The following is a 26,047-nucleotide window of genomic DNA, read 5'->3' as shown; positions in this document are numbered from 1 at the left end:
TTACCTATCGTTGGGGTGATGCACAGGAGTCCGCATTTCAGCACTTGAAGGATAGACTTTGTAGCGCGCCTATCCTCTCATTGCCTGAAGGCACAGACGATTTTGTGGTTTACTGCGATGCTTCCATCCAAGGACTTGGTTGCGTGTTGATGCAACGTGACAAGGTCATTGCCTACGCATCACGTCAACTTAAAGTTCACGAAAGGAACTACACTACCCACGATCTGGAATTGGGAGCAGTTGTTTTCGCGCTTAAGATATGGAGACATTACCTGTACGGTACCAAGTGCACCATTTACACCGATCACAGGAGTCTCGAGCATATCTTCAAGCAAAAGGAATTGAATATGCGACAACGCCGATGGGTAGAGCTCTTGAATGATTACGAATGCGCTATCAAGTATCATCCGGGCAAAGCCAATGTTGTGGCTGACGCCCTCAGTCGAAAGGATACTATACCTAGGCGTGTACGTGCGTTACAGCTTACCATCCAATCTAACCTTCCCGCTTAGATTCGTGATGCTCGAGTTGAAGCATTGAAGGCAGAGAACATCAGGGTTGAGTCCTTACGAGGATCAAGGCAACGACTAGAACAAAAAGAAAACGGCGCCTACTATGTTAACGGACGCATATGGGTTCCACTGTATGGAGCGAGCTTTTGATGGATGAAGCGCATAAGTCTCGTTACTCAGTACATCCTGGTTCGGACAAGATGTACCATGACCTCAAGATTACATACTGGTCGCCTGGTATGAAAGCCAGCATAGCAACCTACGTCGGTAAATGCTTGACTTGTGCCAGGGTCAAGGTCGAATACCAGAAACCATCAGGCCCACTCCAACAACTAGAGATACCTAGATGGAAATGGGAGCAAATTTCCATGGATTTCGTTACAGGTCTGCCTAGATCTCAACGTGGAAACGATACCATTTGGGTGATCGTGGATCGACTGACCAAGTCTGCACATTTTCTACCTATCAAAGAAACGGATAAGTTTTCTACTCTAGCAGACATCTACTTAAAAGAAGTGGTATCAAGGCACGGAGTGCCAACCTCCATCATTTCTGATCGTGACACTCGTTTTACCTCTGAACTGTGGCAAGCTATGCATAAGTCTTTTGGCTCACGTTTAGATATGAGCACCGCTTATCATCCACAGACAGATGGGCAATCTGAACGCACCATCCAGACTCTTGAAGACATGCTTAGGGCATGTGTAATCGAATTTGGTAACGGCTGGGAAAAGCATCTCCCGTTAGTGGAGTTTTCATATAACAACAACTACCACACCAGCATCCAGGCCGCTCCGTTCGAGGCATTATATGGACGCAAGTGCCGATCACCTCTATGTTGGGCAGAAGTCGATGACAATCAAATCACTGGTCCAGAACTTGTGGTAGATACAACCGAGAAGATTGCTCAGATACGACAATGAATGGCGGCAGCTCGTGACCGTCAGAAAAGCTATGCCGATAAGCGAAGAAAGCCACTCGAGTTCTAGGTTGGGGATCGGGTGCTACTCAAAGTTTCACCTTCGAAAGGTGTAGTTCGTTTCGGAAAACGAGGCAAACTCAACCCGCGATACGTTGGACCCTTCGAAATCACCGAGAGAATTGGCAAGGTCGCCTATAGAGAATTGGCAACGTATTTGTTAGTCCCGAAAAACCCGTGATATCACTCTAGGATTAATCGAATGCGGAAAATAAGATCAATCCATAGGAACAAAAAGAGATTTTTCATTACGAATCTTAGTGTCACTGATTAGATCGCACACGGTTTCAACGAACCGTCTGGTACAATCTTCAAGAACCTTGCACACAATCCCTAGGATTGTCAGGTACAAGGTTCTCCTTTTGGGATTACATGGTGACACTATAGGAGAGCTCTACTACAATAACCTAGATAAGACTATTTATAGGAGCCTCTACCCCATTGGCCCACATGGCCTAGCCCAAGCCCAAGTTCTAATCTAAACCAAATAATCACAAATAAAAGTAATAAAGATAAGTGTAAAACTCTGGACCTAACAATCTCCCCCTAGTTTTATGCTCTCTTTATTACGGTTTAGACGATCTCCAACCTTGGGTCTTCTCTTTTAGCGGCCCAGCAGTGAACGAGCCCATTCGCTTGATGTCGGATGAAATGACGATAATTAATGATGTCGGACAAAATGATGGATGACTTCGGATGCGTCTCGGATGAACTTCAATGTATCACGGATGAAAGAAAGTGATCTCGAATGAAGATGTATGATCTCGGATGATATTTATATTTCAGATGATCAAAAGTGAACGATGTCGGATGAAATGATAATAATAGAATGTTGGTTTTGAAGTTGTAATGATGATGTCGGATCTGATGAACCAACAGTTGAAAGAAATGTTGTAATGATGTGGCCCAAGAAACCATTGTAGGGAATTAAGACCATAGTAGGGCCCAAGTTCAATTTGTCCACATGTAGTTGACGTAGACAAAGTTTTTGTCTGGCCCACTCCAACTTGCATATTTCATTTTTATCCATTAATTATGTTTTAAATTGGGCTAGTATTAAACCCAATTGATCTCCTGTCCATTCCATAATCATATGCCATCATGGTCCCCACAATCATTCTTGCACTGAATTCAAAACATGCAATTCATTTCCTGACCGTAGATCATAAACCTCATCTAACGGTTCACACTCCTTAGGGTTCTTTTGACAATTTTTAATTCTGAATAGACATCATATGCAGCCGCCAGGGAATATTCCTCCTGACGTCAGCAAAATGAATCCAACGTTTAACTGTGTTTCACCGATCATCTTCATTCTCCGGTCACTGAGACATCACCGGCTCTTCGACAATAACTGTTATTAACGAAGACTGTCTTTGTTATTCTCCATTGGACTGGTCTCCACTGTCTCCGACGTGAACTTCGATCTTCGGACAACCACCGCCGTATATCACCAACACCTCCATCGGAGCTCCGCCACCACCGAACACTGTTCTTCTCCGACGTACTCCGTTCATCTTCTCCGACATACTCCGTTCATCTTCTCCGTTCATATATATCACCGCCGACCAAACATCTGATCATCTCTACCACCGATAACAACCTAGAAACTTTCTTTGTCTTTCTCTTCTTTCTTTTTCTTAAAAATATGAGGAATATAAACGCTGGAATAGCATCTAAAGTCCTTGGATCTGAAAACTTCATCAAAACACAGATCTGACTTTCTTTTACATCTCCGGCGGGTTTTCCGGTAGAGCTCCGACCGAACCGAAAAATGAAATGAGCCACCGTGGTTCTGATACCAATTGTAAGTCCAGAAAATCTGGATCAAACAACGATATCAAACGATCAACAAGGATAGGCGGAATCCAAACTTGATGATCTTCAAGAAATCAAGAACAAGATGATGAAAGATTGTTGAATTGAAAGCTTAATCTTGCATACAAAATGATTTGTCTAATACAAGATTCAAAAACTAATCAACCTATGAGGAAAATAAGATCAATCCATAAGAACAAAAAGAAAATATTCATTACAAATCATAGTGCCGCCGCTTAGATCGCACACAGTCTCAAGGACTGTCTGGTACGATCTTCGAGAACCTTGCACACAATCTCTAGGATTGTCGGGTACAAGGCTCTCTATTTGGGGCTACATTATTACAATGGAGAGCACTACCACTAATAATTTAATAGGACTATTTATAGGAGCCTCTACCCCATTGGCCCACATTGTGACACTCTAGGTTTTTCCGAACGAACACCTTGTAATTTTTGCGTATATATATGATATTAAATGAAAACGTGATCCTTTTTGCATTTTATGTGTTGTATGTATATATATATATATATATATATATATATATATATATATATATATATATATATATATATATATAAGAGCCGAGACCACGACCCGAGACCATGACTCGCAACCACTCAGTTGCGAGTGGGCCACTCAGTCTCGAGTGGGCCTCTTGAGCCGAAACCGGTTGGGCCGAAACCCCCAAGCCCAACTCGAGATCTCTAGTATAAATCCTAACCTTCTCCACTTTCCTTCACTTTTACACAAACACACACTTCTTCTATTTTCTCTCAACTAGAAAACCCCAAACAACATCCCAACCTTTTCCAACTTTCGGACCAAGCTCGGATCGCACAAGAATCTCGGACAAGAAACTCGGTTTAGATCATCACTCGGACACTCCATCTTCTCGGTTCCTTTCTCTTTGTTTTCGGCTTCTCCTTCTTCACAACCGGTTAGTGATTATTATGTGCATAGGGTTTATATTGTGTTGTATGAACTAGATAGTGCTTGGTTAGAAATATTATGCATGATTTTTAGGAAGATTGTGAAGTTTGACTATATGTGTAAACCTCTACATATGAAAGCTTGATAACATGTTTAAATGGCTAAAAGAATAGTGGCTTATGAATGATTAGGGCCAACCGAGTTATGTTTAATGTCACAAAATGTATGTTTTCTTGTTCTTACATCATGATCTTGTTAAAATATGTAAGTTTTGGTTCAAAAATGCATGATTATGTTGACATGAAAACCCTAGAAAAACTATGAACTTGTGATGAACTTGTTGAATGTGGTTTGAAGACTTCAAAAGTGGCAAAGTTTGATCTATTTTTACTAATAGTCAGATTAGGCAAAGTGTTAGTAGAAACCTTATTGGTTGTTTCCTGATTTGGGCCTGATTACATGGTACAAATTGGACTGATGCATCTGCATCATCACGTGTACATGAAAGGGACAACATTCCGACTCGAGACCACACGGTTGCGACTCGCAACCAAAGCGTGACGACTCGAAACCACACGATTGCGACTCGAGACTACGACGGTTGCGACTCGCAACCACAGCGTGACAAGCCGAGACCTCCTGGTTGCGACTCGAGACCATCTGGTTGCGACTGGGCTGTCCATTTAGGTTATTGGGCCATAGTATGTTTAATATGGGCTACCTGTTGACTGATCTGCGTGTTACTGTTTGACTGCTTAAATGCTAGGGCCGGCCCAATAACCCACTGTCTATATTTTTATGCATGCAACGTGTTAGTGATGTGTAGATTTTACGTGATTACTTGTACGCCAAACCTGACCTATAACCGGTAACCATGTTAGGACGTGGTGACCAACGTGTTTGACAAGTAACCCAATCTGCCGAGCAACCCAAGGTGAGTTCACACACTAAAAGCATGCGTCCCGCGGAGGGACACGAACAAACTACCAACTTTGGGAAAATACTTTCGACCCATTACTCCGGGGGAAAACAGAATGGGTAATTATTATCTCCGGGGGAGATACGTTTGGATACCATTTATAAATCACAACTAGCCATGCTAAACGAAACTCTATCACTTTAAGTCCCTGCTTACAGTACCGATTAATCGCCGGGGGCGAACAGGTTATTAGTTGGTAGCGCTATTAGGTTTGACAACCTCACACCGTGACCGGGGGGATCGGGCGTGAACTAGTAGACCTTGCAACATGGTCAATGACGATAGACATTGACTCGGGGCACGAATTTATATTCCGTCAACAGTTTCGGTATCTACAGTTTAGTGAGCTTACAGGTGGGGTAGCTCCTCACAACGTGATTGTAAATGCTTTATCTAAACAACTTAAGTTTTTGGTAAACTAAAACTGGACAACTAGTGAACTCACTCAGCATTATTGTTGACCCCTTACTGCATGCTTTGCAGGTAACCAGTAACTTAGGAGCTGCTGCTTGGGGATGTGTAGTGTTCGTCAAACCCGTGTGTTGGGTTAATTATTTTGAACTAAGAACTATCTTTTGAACTACTTTGGTCTATGCTTCCGCTGTTTTGTTAAACTAATTATCGAACTTAAGCTAAGATGTTGCTAACTACTTTGGATATTAAATATTTCTACTATTAATTCAATGCTCAATATAATTAGTGGCTGGATCCTGGTCAGTCACGCCCTCGAAGCGGGTGTTATCCGCAGGTGGAATTTGGGGGTGTGACAGATTGGTATCAGAGCCATTGGTTATAGTGAACTCGGTTTTAAAAAGGGGAAAAATCTTTTTGGAGAAAACCAGACTATAACCTGTGACTCGCGACGACACTACACTCCAAGTGCAAGGCTCAACCTTTTGACCTCATAGCTCGGACCAGTGTCTACTTGTTTGCTTACCTTATGTTTCCTGTTGTACTATACGTACTAGTGTGCCTAATTAGATAGATACACCTCTCTCTTCTATCTCATTCTCGCTACATTACGACATCACACTCATACTGTGTTTTCTGGTTATGAAGACAATGAGTGGACGCGGAAGAGGAAACATTAACATGACACAGGCTCAGTTCACTAACCTGCTCAACACAGTGGCTGCAGCTTTCGCAGCTCACCCTATAGGTCAGCATGCACCTGCGCAACCACCCGTGTGTACTTTCAAGACTTTCATGGATTGCAAGCCTCTCCCTTTCAACGGCACTGAGGGTGCCATAGGTCTTCTGCATTGGATTGAGAAAGTTGAAGCTGTCTTTGCTGTCTGTGAGTGTCCCCCTGCGAATTGGGTGAAGTTTGCTACTGCTACGCTTGAAGGAAACGCGCTTTCTTGGTGGAAGGCGCAAATTCAGATGTTTGGATTGGAAACTGCTAATGCTACGGCATGGGAGGATTTCAAGGACATGATTAAGGAGGAATACTGTCACCGGGATGACATCCACAAGCTTGAGAACGAGTACTATGCGCTTACGATGGTTGGGTCAGAGATTGAGACCTACACCAAACTGTCCAATGACTATGCTGCTCTTTGCCCAAACATGTCTCGACCTATGTATCGAAGAATCGAACTGTACATCAAGGGTTTGGCTCCAGAAATTCGAAGCCATGTAACTTCAGCCAACCACACTACCATTCAGCCGATCGTTCGACTTGCTCACAAACTCACTGATCAGGCCGTAGAGGAGGGCAGGTTGCCCAAAAGGATCAGTGCTACTGTCGGGGGTTCTAGTGACAACAAGCGTAAGTGGGAAGGAAATCAATGCAAGGATGCTAACCCCACTCAGGCCCCAGCTCAGCAAAGGAAAACTGAAAACAACAAGGGCACTCAACAACAGGGTGGCTATCGTGGCAACCACCCCAAGTGCAACAAGTGCAATCGACACCACAGCGGGCCGTGTGGGAAAGGTCAATGTCAGCGATGTAACAAAATGGGGCATGAGGCCAAGGACTGTAGGAGTCCACGTCCCGTGGGGCAGAACCAGCAGCAACAACATCACGGGAATGCCAAGGGTTGTTTCTAGTGTGGAGCTGAGGGGCACTTTAAGAAGAATTGCCCTGAACTGAACCAGAACCGCAACAACAATCAGGGAGCTGGAAACAACGATCAGAACAACAATGCTGGGAATGGTGCTAGAGGAAGGGCTTTTGTGATTGGAGCTGGAGAAGCAAGGAATGACCCCAATGTCGTGGCGGGTAAGTTCCTACTCGATGATCGTTATGTTTCTGTATTATTTGATTCTGGAGCCGATGCTAGTTATGTGTCTGTACGTATTAGTAAGAAGCTTAAGCGTCCGCTTTCGTTACTAAGTTCGCATCATATCGTCGAGTTAGCTAATGGTAGAAACATCGAGGCCTCACATGTTATCAAAGGCTGCAAACTAGAGTTGTCTGGTCAGACATTTAGTATCGATCTTTTCCCTGTTACTCTTGGAAGCTTCGACGTCGTTATTGGTATGGATTGGTTATCCAAGCATCGCGCTGAGATCCTCTGTCAAGAGAAAGCAGTTCGTATTCCCCGTCGTTCTGGCAAACCCCTCATTGTACAAGGTGGCAAAGGCGGAGAAATCTCCGGCGTTATCTCTTTCTTGAAGGCCCAGAAGTGTTTACGAAAAGGGCACACCGCTATCTTAGCGCTTGTCACCAACACGCAGGAAAAGGAAAAGAGGATTGAAGATTTTCTGGTAGTACGCGACTATCCCGAGGTATTTCCTGAGGAATTACCTGGACTCCCTCCCCACCGTCAGGTCGAATTCCAAATCGAGCTAGCTACCGGAGCAGCGCCTATAGCTCGTGCGCCTTATCGACTAGCCCCTGCAGAATTGAAGGAACTCTCTACTCAACTACAGGAACTATTGGATAAAGGGTTTATTCGCCCTAGTTCATCACCCTGGGGAGCACCGGTACTCTTTGTTAAGAAGAAGGATGGCACGTTCCGAATGTGCATCGACTATCGTGAGTTGAACAAGGTTACCATCAAGAATCGTTACCCTCTCCCGCGAATCGACGACCTATTCGATCAGCTGCAAGGATCGAGCTACTATTCTAAGATCGACCTACGGTCAGGTTATCATCAGTTGAGAGTACGTAATGAAGACATCTCCAAGACTGCATTCAGAACTCGATATGGTCATTATGAATTCCTCGTTATGCCCTTTGGAATGACCAACGCGCCTGCGGTATTCATGGATCTCATGAACCGAGTGTGCAAACCTTACCTCGACAAATTCGTGATCGTGTTTATCGACGACATCCTGATCTACTCGAAAAGTCAAGAAGAGCATGAACAACACCTACGCCTTATCCTCGAACTCCTTCGCAATGAGCAACTGTATGCCAAGTTCTCGAAATGCGACTTCTGGCTTCGAGAAGTCCATTTCCTTGGACACGTGGTTAACAAAGATGGAATTCACGTTGACCCTGCAAAGATCGACTCTATAAAGAATTGGCCTACCCCTAAGACTCCGACCGAAGTCCGCCAATTCTTGGGACTAGCAGGGTACTATCGAAGATTTATCATGGGATTTTCAAAGATCGCTCAGCCTCTCACGGCTCTTACTCAGAAGGGTATGGTTTATAAGTGGGGTGAGGCTCAGGAAACCGCATTTCAGAAACTAAAGGATAACCTCTGTAGTGCTCCTATTCTCTCGTTACCTGAAGGAACAGACGACTTTGTGGTTTACTGCGATGCATCCATCCATGGGCTCGGTGGTGTGTTAATGCAACGCGACAAGGTTATTGCTTACGCCTCTCGACAACTTAAGACGCACGAAAGGAACTACACTACGCACGACTTGGAACTAGGAGCAGTGATCTTTGCGCTTAAGATATGGAGACATTACCTGTACGGTACCAAGTGCACCATTTACACCGATCACAGGAGTCTCGAGCATATCTTCAAGCAAAAGGAATTAAACATGCGACAACGTCGATGGGTCGAACTTCTGAATGATTATGAATGCGCCATCAAGTACCATCCGGGCAAGGCCAACGTCGTGGCAGACGCCCTCAGCCGAAAAGACACTACGCCCAAGCGCGTGCGAGCATTACAACTTACCATCCAGTCTAATCTCCCTGCCCAGATTCGAAATGCTCAGACCGAAGCTCTGAAACCGGAGAACGTCAGGGCTGAGTCCCTGCAAGGATCGAGACAACGATTAGAGCAAAAAGAAGACGACGCCTACTATGTGGCAGGGCGCATTTGGGTCCCACTCTACGGAGATCTACGAGAACTGGTGATGGACGAAGCCCATAAGTCCCGTTATTCAGTACATCCTGGTTCAGATAAGATGTACCACGACTTAAGGACCACTTACTGGTGGCCTGGCATGAAAGCCCACATAGCAGCTTACGTTAGCAAATGTTTGACATGCGCAAGAGTCAAGACTGAGTATCAGAAACCAGCAGGCCTACTCCAGCAACCGGAAATCCCGAAGTGGAAATGGGAGCAAATTTCCATGGATTTCGTTACAGGGCTACCAAGATCCCAACGCGGGAATGACACTATTTGGGTGATAGTAGATCGATTGACTAAGTCTGCACACTTTCTGGCCATTAAGGAAACAGACAAGTTTTCTACCTTGGCAGAAATCTATTTAAAGGAAGTAGTCTCGAGACACGGGGTGCCAACTTCCATTATTTCCGACCGAGACGCTCGTTTTACTTCCGAGTTGTGGCAAGCTATGCACAAATCCTTTGGCTCACGTTTGGACATGAGCACCGCTTACCACCCACAAACGGATGGGCAGTCTGAGCGCACCATCCAAACCCTGGAAGACATGCTTAGAGCATGTGTGATCGATTTTGGCAAGAACTGGGAGAAGCATCTACCGCTGGTGGAATTCTCCTACAATAACAGCTACCACACTAGCATTCAGGCGGCACCTTTTGAAGCATTGTACGGTCGTAAATGCCGATCACCTCTTTGCTGGGCGGAAATAGGTGACAGTCAGCTCACAGGCCCAGAACTGGTGGTAGACACAACGGAAAAGATTTCCCAGATAAGGCAACGCATGGCGGCAGCTCGTGACCGTCAGAAAAGCTACGCTGACAAGCGTAGGAAACCGTTAGAATTCCAGGTCGGGGACCGGGTTCTACTTAAAGTCTCACCCTGGAAGGGTGTGGTTCGTTTCGGTAAACGAGGCAAGCTGAATCCGCGATATGTTGGACCATTCGAAATTACCGAGAAAATCGGCAAGGTTGCTTATAGATTGAACCTGCCTGCAGAGCTGAGTGCAGTGCACAATGTTTTTCACGTGTCTAATTTGAAGAAGTGTCTATCAGATGAAACACTCATAATTCCTTTCAAGGAACTCACTATTGATGAACAACTACACTTTACTGAGGAACCGATTGAGATCACGGATCGAGAGATCAAAACCCTCAAACGTAGCCAGATACCTCTCGTACGAGTTCGTTGGAACTCACGACGCGGCCCAGAGTTTACCTGGGAGCGGGAAGACCAGATGAAGTCCAAGTATCCCCAGTTATTCCCAAACGAAACCCCCAGCACTGAAGCTACAACTGAATTTCGGGACGAAATTCCAAACTAACGGGGGGATGATGTGACACCCCGTTGAAACACGCTAGCTTGGCAGTGGCTGCCTTAACTTTCGGGACGAAAGTTCTTAAAACTTGGGGATAATGTGACACTCTAGGTTTTTCCGAACGAACACCTTGTAATTTTTGCGTATATATATGATATTAAATGAAAACGTGATCCTTTTTGCATTTTATGTGTTGTATGTATATATATATATATATATATATAAGAGCCGAGACCACGACCCGAGACCATGACTCGCAACCACTCAGTTGCGAGTGGGCCACTCGGTCTCGAGTGGGCCTCTTGAGCCGAAACCGGTTGGGCCGAAACCCCCAAGCCCAACTCGAGATCTCTAGTATAAATCCTAACCTTCTCCACTTTCCTTCACTTTTACACAAACACACACTTCTTCTATTTTCTCTCAACTAGAAAACCCCAAACAACATCCCAACCTTTTCCAACTTTCGGACCAAGCTCGGATCGCACAAGAATCTCGGACAAGAAACTCGGTTTAGATCATCACTCGGACACTCCATCTTCTCGGTTCCTTTCTCTTTGTTTTCGGCTTCTCCTTCTTCACAACCGGTTAGTGATTATTATGTGCATAGGGTTTATATTGTGTTGTATGAACTAGATAGTGCTTGGTTAGAAATATTATGCATGATTTTTAGGAAGATTGTGAAGTTTGACTATATGTGTAAACCTCTACATATGAAAGCTTGATAACATGTTTAAATGGCTAAAAGAATAGTGGCTTATGAATGATTAGGGCCAACCGAGTTATGTTTAATGTCACAAAATGTATGTTTTCTTGTTCTTACATCATGATCTTGTTAAAATATGTAAGTTTTGGTTCAAAAATGCATGATTATGTTGACATGAAAACCCTAGAAAAACTATGAACTTGTGATGAACTTGTTGAATGTGGTTTGAAGACTTCAAAAGTGGCAAAGTTTGATCTATTTTTACTAATAGTCAGATTAGGCAAAGTGTTAGTAGAAACCTTATTGGTTGTTTCCTGATTTGGGCCTGATTACATGGTACAAATTGGACTGATGCATCTGCATCATCACGTGTACATGAAAGGGACAACATTCCGACTCGAGACCACACGGTTGCGACTCGCAACCAAAGCGTGACGACTCGAAACCACACGATTGCGACTCGAGACTACGACGGTTGCGACTCGCAACCACAGCGTGACAAGCCGAGACCTCCTGGTTGCGACTCGAGACCATCTGGTTGCGACTGGGCTGTCCACTTAGGTTATTGGGCCATAGTATGTTTAATATGGGCTACCTGTTGACTGATCTGCGTGTTACTGTTTGACTGCTTAAATGCTAGGGCCGGCCCAATAACCCACTGTCTATATTTTTATGCATGCAACGTGTTAGTGATGTGTAGATTTTACGTGATTACTTGTACGCCAAACCTGACCTATAACCGGTAACCATGTTAGGACGTGGTGACCAACGTGTTTGACAAGTAACCCAATCTGCCGAGCAACCCAAGGTGAGTTCACACACTAAAAGCATGCATCCCGCGGAGGGACACGAACAAACTACCAACTTTGGGAAAATACTTTCGACCCATTACTCCGGGGGAAAACAGAATGGGTAATTATTATCTCCGGGGGAGATACGTTTGGATACCATTTATAAATCACAACTAGCCATGCTAAACGAAACTCTATCACTTTAAGTCCCTGCTTACAGTACCGATTAATCGTCGGGGGCGAACAGGTTATTAGTTGATAGCGCTATTAGGTTTGACAACCTCACACCGTGACCGGGGGGATCGGGCGTGAACTAGTAGACCTTGCAACATGGTCAATGACGATAGACATTGACTCGGGGCACGAATTTATATTCCGTCAACAGTTTCGGTATCTACAGTTTAGTGAGCTTACAGGTGGGGTAGCTCCTCACAACGTGATTGTAAATGCTTTATCTAAACAACTTAAGTTTTTGGTAAACTAAAACTGGACAACTAGTGAACTCACTCAGCATTATTGTTGACCCCTTACTGCATGCTTTGCAGGTAACCAGTGACTTAGGAGCTGCTGCTTGGGGATGTGTAGTGTTCGTCAAACCCGTGTGTTGGGTTAATTATTTTGAACTAAGAACTATCTTTTGAACTACTTTGGTCTATGCTTCCGCTGTTTTGTTAAACTAATTATCGAACTTAAGCTAAGATGTTGCTAACTACTTTGGATATTAAATATTTCTACTATTAATTCAATGCTCAGTATAATTAGTGGCTGGATCCTGGTCAGTCACGCCCTCGAAGCGGGTGTTATCCGCAGGTGGAATTTGGGGGTGTGACAGATTGGTATCAGAGCCATTGGTTATAGTGAACTCGGTTTTAAAAAGGGGAAAAATCTTTTTGGAGAAAACCAGACTATAACCTGTGACTCGCGACGACACTACACTCCAAGTGCAAGGCTCAACCTTTTGACCTCATAGCTCGGACCAGTGTCTACTTGTTTGCTTACCTTATGTTTCCTGTTGTACTATACGTACTAGTGTGCCTAATTAGATAGATACACCTCTCTCTTCTATCTCATTCTCGCTACATTACGACATCACACTCATACTGTGTTTTCTGGTTATGAAGACAATGAGTGGACGCGGAAGAGGAAACATTAACATGACACAGGCTCAGTTCACTAACCTGCTCAACACAGTGGCTGCAGCTTTCGCAGCTCACCCTATAGGTCAGCATGCACCTGCGCAACCACCCGTGTGTACTTTCAAGACTTTCATGGATTGCAAGCCTCTCCCTTTCAACGGCACTGAGGGTGCCATAGGTCTTCTGCATTGGATTGAGAAAGTTGAAGCTGTCTTTGCTGTCTGTGAGTGTCCCCCTGCGAATTGGGTGAAGTTTGCTACTGCTACGCTTGAAGGAAACGCGCTTTCTTGGTGGAAGGCGCAAATTCAGATGTTTGGATTGGAAACTGCTAATGCTACGGCATGGGAGGATTTCAAGGACATGATTAAGGAGGAATACTGTCACCGGGATGACATCCACAAGCTTGAGAACGAGTACTATGCGCTTACGATGGTTGGGTCAGAGATTGAGACCTACACCAAACTGTCCAATGACTATGCTGCTCTTTGCCCAAACATGTCTCGACCTATGTATCGAAGAATCGAACTGTACATCAAGGGTTTGGCTCCAGAAATTCGAAGCCATGTAACTTCAGCCAACCACACTACCATTCAGCCGATCGTTCGACTTGCTCACAAACGGGTTATTAGTTGATAGCGCTATTAGGTTTGACAACCTCACACCGTGACCGGGGGGATCGGGCGTGAACTAGTAGACCTTGCAACATGGTCAATGACGATAGACATTGACTCGGGGCACGAATTTATATTCCGTCAACAGTTTCGGTATCTACAGTTTAGTGAGCTTACAGGTGGGGTAGCTCCTCACAACGTGATTGTAAATGCTTTATCTAAACAACTTAAGTTTTTGGTAAACTAAAACTGGACAACTAGTGAACTCACTCAGCATTATTGTTGACCCCTTACTGCATGCTTTGCAGGTAACCAGTGACTTAGGAGCTGCTGCTTAGGGATGTGTAGTGTTCGTCTAACCCGTGTGTTGGGTTAATTATTTTGAACTAAGAACTATCTTTTGAACTACTTTGGTCTATGCTTCCGCTGCTTTGTTAAACTAATTATCGAACTTAAGCTAAGATGTTGCTAACTACTTTGGATATTAAATATTTCTACTATTAATTCAATGCTCAGTATAATTGGTGGCTGGATCCTGGTCAGTCACGCCCTCGAAGCAGGTGTTATCCGCAGGTGGAATTTGGGGGTGTGACACACATGGCCTAGCCCAAGTCCAAGACATAATTAAAAGCAAATAAACATAAAATACCGTAATAAAGATAAGCATAAAACTTTGGACCTAACAATCTCCCCCTAGTTTTATGCTCTCTTTATTGCGGTTCCGATAATCTCCAACCTTAGGTCTTTTCCTTTAGTGGCCCAGCAGTAAACGAGCCCATCCTCTATAAACCTTCAGGTCCAACTAATTCAAATATGCTCCAAAATTTTGCACCAATTTAATTAGCCCACTTCACTAAAATTTGCAACCCAGTAGTAGTATATCCATTCGGCCCAATTAGAAGTCTAAGCCGAATAACTGCATATCTTTAAGGCCTGATATATTCACCATAAGTGTCGTATCCCAAATAAATTTAAAAACCAAATTATGCAAATGTCTATAGCGGGCCAGACCCAACATGCAGCAAAGCAACAAATCCTAAGTTTCCCATGTGACAATTCATCAACGAATGACCACATGACGCTGATGTGTGTAAAATGCAACATATAAATCACATCAATTAAGGCATAAAACTAACCCTTTTTAAGTACTAATGTTGGAAAAAGAGTGTTTTTGTCTTCCTTTTTTATTTTCAGGATGAAATGAGCTCAAAATCACAAAAGAAGCAAAAAGACAACTAATTCTAGCATAAATACAAGAAAAGGAATAAAAGTAGACTGCCCAGACCCTCAACGGCACCTCCCAAGGCAAAGAAGAGAAAACAGAAGACTGAACACGCCCTGTGTCCAGCGAACACGGGGCCGTGCCCAAGAAGCAGCAGAAAAGACAAACCAGTAGAAGCTTCCATTGCCCACCACGGGGCCGTGTCCAGCGGGCACGGGGGCGTGGTGAAAGTACAGCAGGCGCATTAATTGTAATTGCGAATTACAATTAATGAAGAGAGAGAATGTCAGACGGGCACGGGGCCGTGTCCAGCGAACACGGGGCCGTGCCCAGCCTTCTGTTCAGCCTATAAATAGGGGTGCTTGGTTTCATTCCATCTCATCCCTTGGCACACCACCTCTCTCACACTTCATCCACCACCCACCACCACCATAACACCATCATCCACCACCATCATCCATTGTCCATCATAGAGTGTGTGAGTCATCTCGGGATCCAAGATTGATCGTAAGAGTTCTTGACAATCAAGGCCATGTTTGCCTAAGTCTCTTACATCACTTGGTGAAGACAAGTGTTTAGTATAATACTTTTTATTTTTAATCTTTTGCACTTTTTATTTGGTTTTGTATTAATGACTTTAATAACTAGTTACTTATGTTGAAGGTGATCTTTCCTTATCGTTTGTCCGTGGTGTCTTGGCATTATTTTACTGTCTATATAAAATAAAAGATTTTCACCATTCATATCTCCACGGTCTATATGGAGGTATGTTGGCTACCTGGTCGGGGGTTAAGGGAACGGTTTCGAAAGGGTCTTGCCCTTGTTCAGCGTTTAGAGGTCCTGCTTGGGACCTGGATCAAATTTAGTAGGATCTCCTTCAATGCCCATAGGTATTGGATGGCGGGGATCCAAACTCTTTGACCCCCTCATAAGTTAACTACTATTAATACTATAACCCGGCTATTTAGGACTGTATCCCTGCTGACTCAGACTACTTAGCCGAGGGTAACGTCACCGCCGAAAGCGGGGCCTACCACAATTTGCATTAATAACTTAATTCATTATCTTTCAATAATCCGACCCTTTAGGATTGTATCCTTGCTGACTCAAACTACTGAGTTGAGGGTAACGTCGCCTTCAAAAGAGGGGCCTACTACAATAACTAAGATAATCTCTTAAACAAGTGCAAAAGTGCGAAAATAATCAAAGGTTATACTAACACACGTGTCGGATCCAAGTGATTCATCTTGTCTATCTGTTTTTATTTTATTTTATTTTTCAGCATTTAGTTAGTTTTTATTTTTCTTAGTTTAAAACATTTTTCTCACTTTTTGATTTGATTAGACGTTGAGGATAAACCGGTATTAAAAGCTCTTGTGTCCTTGGACGACCTCGGTATCTTACCAACACTATACTACGTCCACGATGGGTGCACTTGCCCATATGTGTGTTTAGTGTTAGTAAATATCGTGTTTTATAAATTTAAAACTTGGCTAAAAGTGTAAAAAGGGGCTTAAATACTCATCAAAATTATATACACACCGACACACATCAAGTTTTTGGCGCCGCTGCCGGGGACACAAGGATTTTAAGAAAGTTAGGAATCAACGGCCTAATCATATTTTTATTTTTTTCTTTAATTTTTAGGATTTTTTGTAGATTTTCAGCTTCTGCAGAGCTCAACACGGGGCCATGCCTGCTGAACACGCCCCCGTGCTCAATCATTGGAACTGGCAATCCTGTTTTAAGTCAGACAGTAAGCTGAACACGGGGCCGTGTCCACTCAACACGCCCCCGTGCCAAAGATTCTCTTACTGAAAACAGAACCGTTAGATCCCGGCGGTTGGTAACTTCTGACACAAACATGAGTGATAGTAATTCTTTTTACTTTCGGCACTCTTATGACATGTGGTGTCGATTATGTGGAGGCGAACATGAGGAATTAAAATGTTATTTTCTCAATTATAGGCCCCACTATATAGACCCACCGATTCCTTGTAACCTTAAGAGGGGCGAAAGTAAAAATAAGCACTATCTCTCCCTCGAATGCGCCCAGCCAGATATTCTAGGAGAAATGCTCCTTGACGAGTTATTTCAACTAGAAGAGCTAATTCTCAATTGGTCAAAACAACTTAGGAAGGATTTTATAGATTCATCCCAAGATGATGACCATGAGGAAATGTTGGAACCGCATTCCGACAACCTCGTTGCTCCCGAAAATACCTTCATACCTAGAAAGGACTTGGACGATAGTCGTCCCTGTGTCGATTGTGCCGTGAAGGACTCCCCATCGACTTCGTTCGATGCATACATAGACCTGAGCGATTCGGCATACACCTTCTTTAACGAGAGCCCGGAAAAGGGTTGGACTTGTCCACCTAGAATGAAAATAGGAATTACCCTCACCGATAACCTCTTGCGTTCTCGCCTTAGTATAGGACAATTAAGGTATCTTAGGCACTTTGGGGTTGTTCCAACAAATCAAGAACCACCCGATATAAATAAACTCCTTAGTAGCGACAAACTTCATAAACTGCTACCGGACACGGGGCCGTGCCCGGCCAACACGCCCCCGTGTCCACCAAAAGATTCCCTTCTGATCAGAACGTCAGAATACGGACAAACTGTGTCAGAATTTCATCTGCACACGGGGCCGTGTCCAGCGGACACGGGGCCGTGTCCAGAAGGCTGTCGTTTTCTATAAATGCAGCCAAAAATCCTGCACATTTGGACCAACTTGGGACAGAGATTTGAAGGAATCTTCTCTCAAACAATCCTAGGTAAGTCTAAAAGAAGGTTCCAACAACCCATCTTGTCCTTTCCTCTTCTATACATTTCCTTCTTTTCATCTTTCTTCAAGAACTACCATGAAAAATTTGAATTTTTTCAACCTTTGTGGTAGGAAACAAGGAGTTTTGATCATGGAATCTTGGTAAAAACATGTTGTGTAACATTGTTTAAAGTTATTTATGACCAAAAAGTCTACATAAATTCAGAAAATAACTTAGAAACCCAAGATTCCTTGCTTCAAAATTCTGCAGAAAGATGAACACGGGGCCGTGCTCAATGAGCACGGGGCCGTGTCCAGAAACTGTTTCGTCATATAAACTACTTTTGGTTTATTTTTCGTAGAATGGCGAGTGAAAACAGCGAAACATCATCCGTTCATTCCTCAAACAGCAGAAGGGGAAGAAGGCCCTCCGTTGAAGCTACACTTGTGCACTATGTGATAGCATTGAGGGAAGCTCTTGACGAAATGACGTCAGTAGAGGAGGCCCTTATTGACCGTATTAACGATCTTACAATGGGACTTGAAAGTAGCTTCCAAGAAATTAACCTTTTGCACCAAAGGTTAAACATTCTTGTAGCACCTCATATGGAGCCAGTCCTTCCACAACAGGACTGGAACTTGGCACTCGGGGTTAACAACCCTACCGGTTGGGACGACTTTCCCGCAGAACCTCCCATGGAACACCCACAAGAAATTCCAGCGGAAGTCGAAACTCCTCAAACCAATGCAAATGAGCCCTCTTTTCTCCTTCCAAGGGAGGTAGAGGAGTGGCTCGCCGATATATGAGGAGGACCACGCCCGGAAAAAGGAGTTCTAAAAAGCCTTATCTAACCAAGATTAGTAGCTTCTTGGAAATTTTGCTATATTAGAATAAAACATAGGGCTAGAACTCCATGGTTTAATATTTATGTACTTTCATCTTTAAATTTATGTAATATCTCTCTATGTTTGCAATGATATGATGGTTTTTAAGATTGATGGTTGTTTAGAGAATAAAACACACTCATGGTGGTAATGGATGAAAAGGGGAACGAGAAAAATGGACCCATGCACGAAGAACAGAGCAACCCGACACAAATCTCCATCACAGAAGGCTCAACACGGGCCGTGCCCAACCAACACGCCCCCGTGCTGAGCCACCTGCAGAAAAACGCCCAGTTCAGGTAACTGGACACGGGCTGTGTTCAGCGGACACGCCCCCGTGTCCAGGCTTCTGTTTCAATTCTTTAATTTTTGTTACTGGCACTTGACCACGGGGCCGTGCCCGGTCACCACGGGGCCGTGTCCAGGATGCCAGTAACATAAATCTTTGCTTTTTAACTTACTTTTACACATTCTAATCAACCAAAAACCTTATTTTTGGACACATTGAGGACAATGTGTAATTTAAGTGTGGGGGGATGCTAAAACCTTGAATTTTGCAAATCCTAAATACAAGCCTTACACAAAACTCTATTGGAACCGCTAAACACCCCAAATTTTTTCAAAAACTTTTTCATTTTTTTTTTATCATTTACTTGTCTTAGTTTAAGTTGGGAATAACAAGTTCTAAAAAGGTTATATTTTTACAAATTTACAAACGATAGCGTCGTGATAACAAAGAACCAACATAAGAAAATTACGAAACGGCATAACAAGTCTAGTTAAAAATTCGATTATATATACTTGATCACATTAAAAACCCATTCCCACAAAAGTGAGTTTTGAGCCTTTATTGAGCATAAAGATATACATATTTAGACTAAATGCTCATTTTTCGTTTCTTGTGTGAATAGCCGCTTGGTTCTTACAACTCTAGAACTTGCCACGACGATACATTCCCGGTCCTTACCAACTTAAACCCAAGTAAGTAAGTGATGGAGGCATTAGGACTAACCATATTTTTCTTTCTAAACCATTATTTTTCATTTTTTTTACCACCTACCCAAAATCCCCCTAGATAGCCCCTTTGAGCCTAAACCTTTCATTTCATTACCCCAAAACCCTTATTACCCACCAAAAACCCTTTTTATTTTTCACCCTTTTATTTTAGTAACAAGCTCGGTTTTTTCGTAAACTCGCCTTTTTATGTGATGAAAAAAAAAACAATGATGAAGTCAAAAACAAACAAAAGCTATATAAAAGCTTGTTTGGAGAAATACTTCAAAATAAAAAAAAAATCACTAAAAACAAGGTATGTCACGAAAACCGACGCTTTTTACGATTTTCGCCCTTTTACTAACAACTAACCCAAACCACCCACCTTTAACCCAAGCCTAACCCTTCACCCAAAAAGTCCTCTTGATATTTACAAAGGTAAAAAGTTAAAAAGGAGGAGGATTGATTGCTTGGCAAGCCTATGGAAGGCGTAAGTTCCATGCCGCTCTCGAGTGATTCACTAAAAATTACACCTTCGGCCGAGTGTTGAGTGATCTCGCGTGAGGTATGTGAACTTGTATATAAATGGAATTTTAATAAGGCATGCTATGCCCAAATAAGTAATTTATCTTATGAAACGTTCAAAATAAATCATAACGAATAAGGATTGTAAATAAATAAAAATAAAACTTACAAAGACCTTGGATTCCCGACACTCTAGGACAAGCTAAAAACTTTCTCTTCTACCTATTCCATTTGGGAGTGTAAGCCACATTTAAAGAGTTTTGCTTGAGGACAAGCAAAAGTACAAGTGTGGGGGTATTTGATGTGTGTAAAATGCAACATATAAATCACATCAATTAAGGCATAAAACTAACCCTTTTTAAGTACTAATGTTGGAAAAAGAGTGTTTTTGTCTTCCTTTTTTATTTTCAGGATGAAATGAGCTCAAAATCACAAAAGAAGCAAAAAAGACAACTAATTCTAGCATAAATACAAGAAAAGGAATAAAAGTAGACTGCCCGGACCCTCAACGGCACCTCCCAAGGCAAAGAAGAGAAAACAGAAGACTGAACACGCCCCGTGTCCAGCAAACACGGGGCCGTGCCCAAGAAGCAGCAGAAAAGACAAACCAGTAGAAGCTTCCATTGCCCACCACGGGGCCGTGTCCAGCGGGCACGGGGGTGTGGTGAAAGTACAGCAGGCGCATTAATTGTAATTGCGAATTACAATTAATGAAGAGAAAGAATGTCAGACGGGCACGGGGCCGTGTCCAGCGAACACGGGGCCGTGCCCAGCCTTCTGTTCAGCCTATAAATAGGGGTGCTTGGTTTCATTCCATCTCATCCCTTGGCACACCACCTCTCTCACACTTCATCCACCACCCACCACCACCATAACACCATCATCCACCACCATCATCCATTGTCCATCATAGAGTGTGTGAGTCGTCTCGGGATCCAAGATTGATCGTAAGAGTTCTTGACAATCAAGGCCATGTTTGCCTAAGTCTCTTACATCACTTGGTGAAGACAAGTGTTTAGTATAATACTTTTTATTTTTAATCTTTTGCACTTTTTATTTGGTTTTGTATTAATGACTTTAATAACTAGTTACTTATGTTGAAGGTGATCTTTCCTTATCGTTTGTCCGTGGTGTCTTGGCATTATTTTACTGTCTATATAAAATAAAAGATTTTCACCATTCATATCTCCACGGTCTATATGGAGGTATGTTGGCTACCTGGTCGGGGGTTAAGGGAACGGTTTGGTAAGGGTCTTGCCCTTGTTCAGCGTTTAGAGGTCCTGCTTGGGACTTGGGTCAAATTTAGTAGGATCTCCTTCAATGCCCATAGGTATTGGATGGCGGGGATCCAAACTCTTTGACCCCCTCATAAGTTAACTATTATTAATATTATAACCCGGCTATTTAGGACTGTATCCCTGCTGACTCAGACTACTTAGCCGAGGGTAACGTCACCGCCGAAAGCGGGGCCTACCACAATTTGCATTAATAACTTAATTCATTATCTTTCAATTATCCGACCCTTTAGGATTGTATCCTTACTGACTCAAACTACTGGGTTGAGGGTAACGTCGCCTTCAAAAGAGGGGCCTACTACAATAACTAAGATAATCTCTTAAACATGTGCAAAAGTGCGAAAATAATCAAAGGTTATACTAACACACGTGTCGGATCCAAGTGATTCATCTTGTCTATCTGTTTTTATTTTATTTTATTTTTCAACATTTAGTTAGTTTTTATTTTTCTTAGTTTAAAACATTTTTCTCACTTTTTGATTTGATTAGACGTTGAGGATAAACCGGTATTAAAAGCTCTTGTGTCCTTGGACGACCTCGGTATCTTACCAACACTATACTACGTCCACGATGGGTGCACTTGCCCATATGTGTGTTTAGTGTTAGTAAATATCGTGTTTTATAAATTTAAAACTTGGCTAAAAGTGTAAAAAGGGGCTTAAATACTCATCAAAATTATATACACACCGACACACATCAACGCCTATCGATTTTTTCCACTGTCTGATGTTGACATTTTGTGATTTGTAAACAAAAATTTTCTAGTCAACAGTGTACCCATACAACTTGTACAAGGCCCAAAAAAACAATGCTCCAACAATCATGGCCCAATCATTAAAAGACACATGTAGACAAACCTGCACTAAACCCTAGCCGCAACCAGCTTCATCGGAGATTATTATCCAGCCGACATCAGCTTTTGCACCGCCAACCATCTTGTGCCACCAACTCAGCTTCAATCTCTGAATTAAAATCATCACCACCAGGCCCAAGTTCAACAGGCCCAACTTTAATCTGATCGATACATTGGACAGGCCCAGCCGCAACCCTAGCTGAAGCGACATCCTCAGCAGCCGCCGAAGAACATTCCCTGACCTGCTGATGTCATAATCTCGATAATCACCAATGTTTCCAGAATTAACTTCCGTTGATTTCTCCGATGTTACAATTTTCGCAGCCGCCAGATAATGTTCACGTCGTTTCATCCAAATTTCAAGTTCACTATTCCCCCACGTTATATTCTCCGATGATGACCCTTCAAGCACAGTTACCGGACTCATTGATTTAGCCGGATTCGTAATATTCCGAATACTGTAATCTAGGACCTCAAATAACGAGACAACCTTAGGATTTTTTATAACATTTTCATTGGCATTCTTCATATCCGAGGGAGACGAGTTGACAGACTCATCTCCGGCAACTATGTGCGACGACGCAGATGATTCTAAATCGGAGTTCACCTTTTTTTTTGATGAAACAAACCCAGAACTCAAATTTCCTGATGACCTCTCCACAGTAGAAACCGTAGGAACAGAAGATACCAATTTATTTAAATCACATACCTCCGTTTTCAACCATCTTATCTGTTCAGCTGTCGTCGAGCCGAAACCATCTTCAATGGCGACCGAAATTGTACCAGATCTTAAAAAATTTTTAGATCTGTGGATGAATACCAAATTTCATGAACCGAGATCTCTCCTTTGACGAACAAAATTCCCCCGACACTGTGTAAAACTTCTTCTTGTTCTTCGAGTGACATCAAAACCGAGCCTTTGAAAGACTTCAATGGCTCTGATACCACTTGTTAGTCCCGAAGAACCCGTGATATCACTCAACGGTTCAATCGAATGTGGAAAATAAGATCAATCCATAAGTACAAAAAGAAAATATTCATTACAAATCATAGTGTCGCCGCTTAGATCGCACACAGTCTTGAAGACTATCTGGTACGATCTCCGAGAACCTTGCACACAATCCCTAGAATTGTAGGGTACAAGGTTCTCTATTGGGGCTACATGATGACACAAATGAGAGCTCTACCACTAATAATCTAATCAAGACTATTTATAGGAGCATCTACCCTATTGGCCCACATGGCCTAAGCCCAAGCCCAAGACCTAATCTAAACCAAAATAAACATAAATAAACATAATAAAGATAAGCGTAAAACTTTGGACCTAACAATCTTCCCTTTTTTTTTAACACAAAGATGAAGATTTGAATATACTCAAAGGCTTAAACTTGCATACAATTCAAATTGTCTAATACAAGTTTCAAAAACAAGATAACCAACCAACCTAAACCCCTAATTTCCATTAACTATTTATAGGGAGGGTTTCCCCCTAAACCCTAGGCCCGTTATCCCTAAGCCCACTCTAATACCCCCACTTTCTAGAAGCTTGGTCCATTAGCCTATAAACCTACTAATCCATAAACCTATAGGGCCTAACAATCTCCCCCTAGGTTTACTGGATTAGTTGTTGAATCCGTTTGGAGGACCACCTTGCAACGGAGCCGGATCATCAAACGAACGATTCTTGATTACAATCTTGAACTTCCTTTCTAGCTTAACTTTCAACAGACATCAGCATACCCGCATCGCTTTGTAGTTGCTCGATCCTCATATCTTTGCTTAATTTTTGAGCTTGCAAAGATGAGATCTGAGCTTCTTTCAGGGCAGCATCTTGTTCCAACACAATCGTTCTTCGCTTCAACTTTGCTACATCAACAGCCGTATCATCATTACTATCTCTTTCTTCAACAAGTTTCATCTTGCTGGCGGCGAAATGCATGGCTGCTTTATCATGCTCAGAGAGACCGGCACCACTAGAACTTTCTACATTGAACCTGATGCTGCTTGAGCTTTCTGGTTGCAAATGAGTTGTTTCAGGCAGATCGAGATTGAAATCGACTTTTAAATCAAAATCAAGATCTTGCGTGCTTGTTTCTTGAGTAGCAGTAGTGGCTTGTGGATCGGTGGGCATAGTAGGCTATGGTTCTGAGCTTGGGCCAGTAGAATGAAATCAGGGGCTGTTTTGGTTCTTCATTTCTTGTTGGATGCTTCTTCAACATCAATTGTCGAATCAACTTCAGTTTCAGGAATAGATACGGAAGGAGGGTTTCCGACACTATCCTTCAAGGACTCAATCAGGGCTTGAAGATCTTCAGTTGTCATTTACGTTGATTCTTGAACGGGTTCCTCAACATTCTCAGAGACAAATACTTCCACATCACTGTCGGTGTCAGATTCTTCTTTGTCTGAATCCAGAACTTCTGTTTCTATCTCCGCTTTCTCATCAGCAAGTGTCTATTGTACGTCATGTTCTTCGACAGCTATGCATTCAAAGGCTTTGGTTTGAAAAGTATAAGAACTTGCACACCTCGTAATTCAAATAAGTGATTCGAGAAGATGATGAGAGATTCCGAAATGATTAGGAGACGAGATTAGTCCGAATATGCGACTCGTATGAGAAATGTTTGACAATTTATAGAGTTTTGGATTGGGCCTGAGATCACACAGCCAAGCCCCAACTTGGAACAATGATCCGAATTACATTCAAGAGCAATGGGCCGGATCTGATTCGTTTTATCTGAAACAGTGGGCCCCAATCCGAAACAGTGGGCCAGATTATTACTTTAATGTTTTGCTTCTTCAAGACAAAAAAACATCTTTCTCAAAATCAACGATCCAACCAACCGAGCAACCTTTTTAGCAAAGAGATAATCAAAACAAAACAAAACAAATTAATAATAGAAAACTAATGGAGGAGTAATATAGGGAGAACCTGCCATGGGATCAAAATCGTTCTCGAACTGATTAAGGGACACTTTTCAGCTCTTCGTTTACTTAGGCTGGTCCACGCAATTGTTGATATGTTTGCCCTCTAAAATCCACCGCTCAAACTTCAACTTTTGCTTTGTGATACGCTTTTAGGTAGTTTTATACTTTGACATCTGTGTGTCCCATTCCAAGGCATACCCCCGCGATCAAGGTAAGCACAACGGTTCATCGTAGCAGGTGAGTATACTGAGATCATCCTTTTATTCTATTTTTTATTTTTCAATGCCAGACTTCCTGGTGAACAGGTCAGTACTTCCGTACAGCAGACAGACCAAGGAAGATCTGACAAGAGCCCTTTCATTCTATTTTTTTGTTTTTATATATATTTTTTTTATTTTACAACGCCAGACTTCCTGGTGAACAGGTCAGTACTTCCGTACAGCAGAGAGACCAAGGAAGATCTGACGAGGGCTCTTTTAGCAAGATATCTTGACTGTGCCCAGGTGTGCATATAATCTGGATGCAACAGAGGGACAGCCC

This window comes from Helianthus annuus, chromosome 3 (genome assembly GCF_002127325.2).
Source record: "Helianthus annuus cultivar XRQ/B chromosome 3, HanXRQr2.0-SUNRISE, whole genome shotgun sequence".
NCBI lineage: Eukaryota > Viridiplantae > Streptophyta > Magnoliopsida > Asterales > Asteraceae > Helianthus > Helianthus annuus.
Note: the sequence above shows the minus strand (reverse complement) of the source record.